This window comes from Adiantum capillus-veneris, chromosome 21 (assembly GCF_014529385.1).
Source record: "Adiantum capillus-veneris isolate H3 chromosome 21, ASM1452938v2, whole genome shotgun sequence".
Taxonomy (NCBI): domain Eukaryota; kingdom Viridiplantae; phylum Streptophyta; class Polypodiopsida; order Polypodiales; family Pteridaceae; genus Adiantum; species Adiantum capillus-veneris.
In genome coordinates this window covers 60,880,290-60,889,676 of record NC_140951.1, presented here as the reverse complement: position 1 = coordinate 60,889,676, position 9,387 = coordinate 60,880,290, and positions in this window count along the sequence as shown.

Here is a 9,387-nt window from a genome sequence, read left to right as displayed (position 1 = left end):
CATGTGGAAGTCCTGATCGGCCATTAATTCTTCAGCATCTACACTCTCTCTCTCTCTCTCTCTCTCTCTCTCTCTCTCTCTCTCTCTCTCTCTCTCTCTCTCTCTCTCTCTCTCTCTCTCTCTCTCTCTCTCTCTCTCTCTCTCTCTTTCTCTCCCTCTCTCTCTCTACCTTCTCTGATTGTTGTTTCTGCCGTTGTATCACAAGGCATCTGTGGAGAACAGAACCTGAAGCTGCTGCTGCAACTGCGGGCACGCTATTGCCTGCTGCCTACCTACCTAGGAAGTTTCCTTTTGTTGTTGCCGCTTTCTGCTTCAGTTTACTAAGTGGAGCCGGATCTTAGTACCGAGCCTCTGGGAACTGCTTGCTTTCTACTTGCTTTCCCTCTAGCCTCTAGCCGAACCAAATTCCCCTTGCCCCTACCCCTAAAATAACCCACCGCCCTAACCAACCCCTTCCCTCGCCCCTACACACTTTTCCCTCACCCCTACCCTCCCCCTCACACCCCCTCGCCCCTACCCACCCTCTCCCCTCGCCCCTACCCTCCCCTTACTCCCCTCGCCCCTACCCTCCCCTTAAACCCTCGTCCCTACCTACCCTCTCACACCCCCTCGCCCCTACCCTCCCTCTCCCCTCGCCCCTACCCACCCCTTAGTCCCCTCGCCCCTACCCTCCCCTTAAACCCTCGCGCCTACCCACCCTCTCACTCCCCCTCGCCCCTACCCTCCCCTTAAACCCTCGCCCCTACCCTCCCCTTAAACCCTTGCCCCTACCCTCACCCCTCGCCCCTACTCTCCCGTTACTCCCCCCGCCCCTACCCACCCTCTCCCCTCGCCCCTACCCTCCCCTTACTCCCCTCACCCCCACCCACCCTCTCCCCTCGCCCCTACCATCCCCTTACTACCCTCGCACGCTCTCGCCCTTACCCAACCCTACCCCAACTCCCCTCGCCCCTCACCAATCCCCTCGCCCATACCCAGCATACCCCTCGCCCCTACTCAACGTACCCTACCCAACATATTCGCCTCCCCTACCCAATCTAATTTTAACTTCATCCCTAACCAACCCTCCCTCGACCTTATATCACCCTCCTCTTCCTGCATTTACTCCTTGATACTGCCTGACTCTTCTTCCTGCGTAATCAAGCTTTTTCCAAGTGTAGCGCTACATCTCTGAATTTGGGAGTCGAGTTCACCCTGCACACTGGCCAGGCAGCTCACTTTTCGGACCAAATGACGCTTTTCAGGTTTGAAATTTTCAAGCACGCTTCACGATGGCTGGTACAAGCAAACAAGTTAGGAAGAAGAAAGCTTTGTCTTGACAGAGGCCAACTGAAACATCCCAAAGTTCTGTAGAGGAAGAGGATGTGGATACCTCCAGCCATGGCCCCACCGATCTGTTCTCCACTGATCACAGCGATGAGAATTACAAAGCGTCTGACTCGAGCTCGGGCTCTGCTTCTGACTTTGATTTAGAGTCTTCTAGCCAAGAGGAAAAGGAAGATGAGGAACGTGAAGATGCTATGAAAAACGAAAAGAAGAGGAAATCCAGGAAAGCAATCACGCAGGTACTGAGCCATCAAATTCCTCGGCCTCCTTTGTCCAAAACTCAAACCAAATTCACTTTGAACTTCCATCTGCAGCTGCCTCATCCGTCTCTTCGAGAAGTCTTATCAAAAGATCAACTACATATGCTAGGTCTGTCAGCATTAGCAGAGGCCGATCTACCTTCTGATATTCCCATGGATATGGTGCATGAGGTTCTCAAGTTTTTTCCCAAAGTTAGAGGACACCCACTGACTGCTACACGCATTGGGCACGCTTTGGGGATGACAACCTTTCCTGCAGTAAAACCAGCTACAAGAACCTATTCACAACTTTCAAAAGATGCGACCATCAAGGCATGCAAAGAGCCACTTAGTACGATTCATGATGACTATGCAAGGAATAAAAAGCTTTGGGCCATTTTCAAGTACTACTTTTTGGTCACAGCTGCTAAAGTAAGCAAGGGCAGATGTGACGTGCCTACTATATTCTCGCACTGCGAAGGCCTATACTGCCTCATCCACACCATCCCGTGTGCCTTTAATCAAATTCTATTTACCTCTTTACAATCGCAGGTAAAAGGATTCAAAGCTCAGGTACAGTCTGTGCAATCTAGCTTTCAATGCTTTGCAGCTCCCATGTTGGCCTAGGTCATTAACATACCTGTTAGTCCTATGGATGTGGATGCGGATATGCGGCGTAAAATCTCTAAGGCAAAAGGGAAAGATTTTGAACAGACAATGGATCTCCCTGGGAAGCCAAAGAAAAAGAGGGGCAAAGGTAGTGAAGGACACAATAGAATCTTTAGTATCACTGCCAGTTTCAGAAAGCCAGCAGCTTCGAGTGAAGCAACCTGTTCGATGTTCCTTGCATACTTCCACTACTGGTTCGATGGTAAGTTCAGGTGCTGCAGATCACACTATGCATGTCACAACTTTGGCTTCTACAATGTGTGTTCCTCTCTCTACTGCTGCTATTTTTACCCCTACCACGGTGACTAGCTTCCAAGTCCCAGTGGGAGTTGCTTCTTCTCCTATGCCTAGTCCTGCTGCAACCACTTCCACCATGTCTACTCCGACAGAGAGGCATGCTCCCAGTCCACCACGAGCAGTGTCACTTGCCACACAAGTCCCACCAGCTGTACCACTTGCCAGCTCTCTTCACCCGACATTGTTACAGGACCTTCCACAGTGTCGGACTCTACATCACTTTTTTGGCTATCTGAAGATATATTGGAGGAGTCTAGGCAAGCCATTGCCAACATTGAGCTTGGAGCAAAAAGTAATGACAAAATCGTCGACAAGAAAATATTACATTGGCCATCACTAGCTCTACTTCCGGGAATTTTCTCTCTGCTACCAACTTCACTAGGCTTGCACAATACACTAGCCTCATATAATGGCTGCCCTTCCCCTTTTACAATAGCATGGCTCCAATGGCATCATCCCCTATTGATGGATTTACATAAAAAAATTTATCCCAATTAGGAGCCTGCATGGTTGACAACCCCCTTAACACCTCTTTCACCTCTTGAAACACTTCTTCACACTTGTCATCCCATTGCAATGGGTCATGCTTTTCCACTTGTTGTAATGGATAAAGAAGCTGTGAAGACAATGGAATAAACCGCGCCATGTACTTCACTTTGTGTATAAAGGCAGCTGCTTCGTACTCGTAGGTGATGGAAGAAGAATAATAGACTTAACCTTGTCTGGATCAGCCTCAATGCCATTTTCTGACACCATGTGGCCCAATAACTTCACCCTTGGCTGTGCTAGATGACATTTCTTTGGATTTTGTTTTCCTCCACATTCATCACATGGAGCCAATACCATCTGCAGCTTCTCATGGTGTTCAACCCTACTGTTGTAGACACAGAAGTCATCCATAAAAGCTTTAACACAACTACCAGTGAATGGTTCAAATACCCAATTTGCTCTCTCTTGATAGAAAGATGGTCCATTTAACAACCCAAATGGCAATATTGTGTAGCAATAACAACCCCATGGCGTAATGAAGGTTGTCTTTGTTCGGTCTTTAAGAGCAATCTTCAATTGAAAATAGCCTAAAGAACCATCACACACATTGTACCTCTCATAACCTGCCACTGAATCCAAGGTCTGATCAATGAATGGAAGAGGATATGGGTTCTTCTTTGTGGCTGCAGCTAAGGGTTTAAAATCTACACAAATCCTCCACTTTCCATCCTTCTTTGGACTGACTACTATTGGACTCACCCAATCTGTGGTCTCTATAGGGACTATGAACCATGCCTTCAATAACTTGTCCACCTCTTTCGTCAAGGCTTCCATCTGCTCTTGACCCATCCTTCTTAGCCTTTGTCGCACAAGCTTAGCACCTTCTCTCAGCTCTATATGCATCTCTTCTCCTTTGAACCCTCTAATCTCTTCATATGAAGTAATGAAAAAATCAGGAAAACTAGCCAGCATGTGCAAATATATCTCCTTTTCCATAGCTGAGAGGTCTCCACTGATCATTTGTGTCATCAATTCCTGCTTCTTTGACAATTCAACCTTGGTTTGCATCAGCCCTTCAATCACTTCATAAGGCCCTTCACTTTCATCTTCAATCTCATTTGCAAATGCAACTAAACCAGACTCCTGGATTCCTTTGTCCATCAAAAGAAATGCAACATCAACATCCTCATCACTGCTGGTAGTACTATCATTGTCCTCATCAGTCACTGTGGAATAGTCTTCATCACTAGACTCATATTCATCCTCATAAATCTCTTCCAATACTTTCCTTGTGTCCATATTATTTAACTTCTTAGCACCTATCTTTCCATAGAGGCTAATCGTACCACGTCTCCAATCTTGAACAGCTCCCACTGCACGTAACCATGGTCTGTCCAATATAATAGGATATGCTCCCAACCCCGCTGGCATCACATGAAAATCAACCACCACCTTTGCATCATACACCTCCACTTCTAAGCTCTTTACAACACCCAAATATTTTACTTTTTGATGGTTTGCCAATCTGATCCGAAAGCTTGACACCCCAGTCTATAAGACCCATCTTCTCAATGCATGAGTGTGTTATGACACATATTTGGGCTCCACCATCCAAATAACCTTGTCCTAGATTTTTTCTTTTGTGCCACACATCTACTATTGGGCAAATGTCTGGTAGCTCGTCCATTGCCAACACCTTTACTGAACTCTCTGGCTCTTTCTCCATTGGGTTAACCATCCTCTTCCACTGTTACTTTAGCTTAGGCACCATCTCTATAAGCTGCCCAAAAGTAACAACTGCCTTCCTGCTTGTCAGATCCTCCTTTAAGTCATAGCTTAATTGCCCATCCCCTAATGGAAAATTTGAAACATGAAACTTGCAACGAGCCCTTCTTTTCCTCTTGGCCTTGATATCCTCGCCTTCATGGCTCTTTCCCTTCTTCTTACTAGGACTTGGGGCACTTCTTCCTTCCTTGTCCTCTGTGGTCCTCTTCCCAATAGGCATAACTAATGTATCCTCTAGCTTTGATGCCTTCTCCAAGGTGACTACACTTATCACTTTTGTCTTTCCCTTTTCCTCTTAGGTTAATCCACTGGTTCCTTCTTCTCCCTTAATTTCGATGCCATAATCATTTGACCTTGTTAGCACCTGTCTTGGCAATGGATACATGTCCCCCCCCATCCTTGGTGGCTTATCACATTGTGGGCTGATGTGGCCCAACTCTCCGCAATTATAACACGTGGGCGTCTGCCTCCAGAATCTATCATTGCTTTGTCCAACACCATTCTTGGGCCTTTCTTCACCTTCTGGCTGATTTGCAAACCTCCCTCGTTGGTTAGTCATGGGGTAAAATGTTGAGATGTCGAGCTCTACATCTTGAGCTGGCATCCACTACGGGTCTTGGCCGCTTACGACATTTACTCACTGGCGCGTTAGGTGACCGACACAGAGGATCTCTGCCAGTGATTCTACAGCTAGACTACACTTATAGTGCCAGCCTAGTACGCTTCTAGCGAGTTCACACTTAGTGACCGCATGTACATATGTGCTACTTTTCAGTTTTAGCGAGTTCACACTTAGTGACCGCATGTACATATGTGCTACTTTTCAGTTTTAGCACTTAGTCATTTTGTACTCTCTTTTCTGTGAGAAGAAGAAGAAGCTTTCCATCTCTGTGTGCTTTGTGCTTGTCTTGTGTAACTCTCTTGCATCCTCATTCTTTACATGGTATCAGAGCCTGGTGTAGGCAAGAGAGGATAAGAGAGCAAGAGCATCACAATCCCTTCGTTCGCAATCCACGACAGATTTTCTGAACAAGTCTCCAAAGTGTAGTACACAGAGATTTACTGTACAAGTACAGTGGTTGTATGTACGCTTGATTGTGGACACTCGTTGAGTGTAGAAAGCGTTACAAGTACCACGATAGCAGGTTCAACAGATTTGTAGGTTTTGGTAGATTGCAGCTATTTTGTCTTAGTGCTTCAAGATGTCTGACGGTTTCAGTCAGATTGTTACTGAGAAGCTTGAGAAAAATAACTACCCTGCATGGAAGTTCATAATAACAAATTTCCTAAAAGGAAAAGGTTATTGGGACTATGTAGAAGGAGACAATGAAAAGGAACCAGAGATTCCGAGGCAAATGCTACAACAGAACAAAGGAAAGCTTTGAGGGACTGGCAACAAGGCCAGAGCAAAGTGATGTATTGGCTTTCTATGAGCATCACAGATGGCATGATGGGCTATCTACAGGATGCTGAAACCCCCGCCATTGCATGGAAAAACTTAGGCAGAGTGTTCGAGGTGAACACCAAGGCCAGGAAGCTTCAACTAAAGTCGGAGCTAAATCAAGTTAAGAGGAACAACCTCTCCATCAATGATTATGCTTTGAAGATCAAGAGTATCATTGAGGCTCTTGGATCTATTAAAGTCTCAGTGGAAGACGATGACATTGGCCGTGCATGCTTGGATGGTCTAGGAGATGAGTATGTACATTTCAGGTCTTCCATGAATACAAGAGACGACATCCCCGTGTTCCAAGATTTGATTTCTATGCTTATTCTTGAGGAGAAGAACCTTGGTCTTGACACGTCTTCTTCTCGTGGCATAAATAGGTCTGAACAGGCCTTCTATTCTAACTCCAACAGAGGTAGAGGTAGAGGTCGTGGTCGAGGCCCAAGTGGTTGCAGGGGCCAATTTCAAGAAGGTCAATCAAATCAAAACAATACAGGTGGTAAAGGAAACCAGTCTCAAGGCAAGGGGAGACAAAGAGGTCATGGTGCAGGATCAAGCAGGTAGCAACATACTGCAGATAGTAGAGAATGTTGGACTTGTGGTGAAAGAGGTCACATGTCACGTGACTGTCCAACGGGAAAAGCAAGTGGAAAGAGAGAATAGGGAAACTATGCATCTACTAGCAGAGATGCAGATGACAGCAAAAACGAGCGCATGTTTGTTATGTAGCATGTAATGAATACAATGACTACAGAGAATTCCACCCAAGATGATGTTTGGTATGTGGATTCAGGTGCCTCTAATCACATGACGTCTCGTGGAGAGTGGTTTAGAGATATGCGCAAACCAGATGTGTCAGGCTATGTACAGACAGGAGATGACACAGCTCACCCCGTTGCTCATGTAGGGGACATACCTCTAAATACGAAGAGTGGGAAATCAAAGTACTTAGCAGATGTACTTCATGTCCCAAACATTACAAAGAATCTTGTTTTTGTTGGTCAAATGGTTGAGCAGGGTTTGCAGGTTTGCTTCAATCCAAATGGCTGTTATGTAGAAGATTTCCAGAATGGCTGTAAGCTGATCACAGAGGGCAAATGTGTGGGCAGAATGTTTACGCTGAATGTAGACATGCCTGAGGTAAAAGCTGCATTATTTGCACAGGGCACAGGTGTTGTGGCTGATGTTGACATTTGGCACAAACGCATTGGCCATGTCAATGAGCAGAGATTGCGCAGCATGCAATCAAAACAGATTGTAAAAGGTTTGCCCAAATTCAAGGTGGATGGTATGCATAAAGTGTGCACAGCATGCCAGTTTGGAAAACAGTCAAAAGGCTCATTTCCACATGAGCGCAATGTATGTAAAAAGCCACTTGAGGTGGTGCACACAGATGTTTGGGGTCCAACCGATACTGTAAGTATACATGGTTGCAGGTATTATGACTCTTTCATTGATGACCATACAAGGAAAGTATGGGTCTACTTCATGCGTAACAAAAGTGAAGTGTTTGGTCACTTTCAGGACTTCAAAGTCATGATTGAGAAGGAGACAGATATGCAAATCAAGACATTGAGGTCAGATGGAGGGGGAGAGTACTTCTCAAACGATTTTTCAGATTTTCTGCAAATGCATGGTATACGCAAGCAGTTTACATGCAGATATACTCCACAGTAGAATGGGGTCGTAGAAAGGAAAAACAGGCACATTGCAGAGGTTGCACGTGCATTGATGAATGAGAAGAACATGCCTCATCATTTCTGGGCTGAAGCTGTAAATACAGCTGTGTACATTATGAACAGGACACCTACAGCTGCGGTGCATGATGTAACGCCTGAGGAAAAGTTTACAGGTACAAAGCCTGATTTTGCACACTTGAAAGTGTTTGGCTGCATAGCTTACGTGCATGTACCAGATGAGTTACGTAGGAAATTGGATCCTAAAGCAGAGAAATGTATTCTTGTGGGATATTCCCTTGAACAAAAGGGGTACAAGTGCTACAATCCTACTACACGAGAATTACGAGTGAGCAGAGATGTAGTCTTTGATGAGATGAGCAGCTGGTATAGTAATGCACATGGCACTATTGGGGCTGATGTAAAAGATGATGTGGTTGTACAAAATGTGAGGCCACAGTCACAGGTTTTGAGTGGACCACAAGAGTCGTCTTCTCATGGCTCTGTTGAGAAGCCATGGAATGGTAGACTACATACGCAGGTTACTCCACCAGCAGGTACAGGGAATGTATCACGAAAAGAAAAGGAAAAGGTTGATGAACCTCCCTTTATGGCTGATGCATCATCAGGTTTTTCACATGTAGACATGGATTCAGATGGTTCTGAACAAAGTCTTGATGAGGAATTTGGAATTCCGGCTGTCAGGACACCTGGTGTAAGGAAAGTACAAGAAGATGCTAGAGGGCAAAGGAGTGACCCAGGACCATGCAGATCTAACAGAGTCAGAAATCCAGTTCAGAAATTAACTTATGATGGGTATCTAGCGCATCACCAAGCCTACATGGCTAAGGTGATACAGGATGTGGAGCCCACATGTTTTGAGGATGCAATTGGAAATGTGCATTGGGATGATGCAATGAATGAAGAGATGGCTGCATTGGAAGCAAACGACACATGGGAGTTGGTGCCATTGCCAAGTGGCAAGAAAGCTATTGGCTGTAAATGGGTGTATAAAACCAAGCATAAGGCTGATGGTAACATTGAGCGTCACAAGGCAAGGCTGGTCGCAAAGGGTTATGCACAGACGTATGGCATAGACTATGAGGAGACCTTTGCTCCAGTGGCAAAGATGACGACTGTGAGAGCTGTCATAGCAGTGGCTGCATCTAGAGGATGGATTATGCATCAAATGGATGTAAAGAATGCCTTCTTGAATGATGAGTTGCAAGAGGAAGTGTATATGGATCAGCCACCTGGTTATGTCGATCCAGCTTACCCAGATTATGTATGTAGACTTCTCAAAGCTTTGTATGGTTTGAAGCAGGACTCTAGAGCATGGTATGACAAGATTGCCAAGTATCTTGTCAGTATTGGGTTTAGGAGAGCTCATGCTGATCATTCACTCTATGTACGTGAGAGTGATGTGGGGATTGTGGTCATTACCATATATGTAGATGAC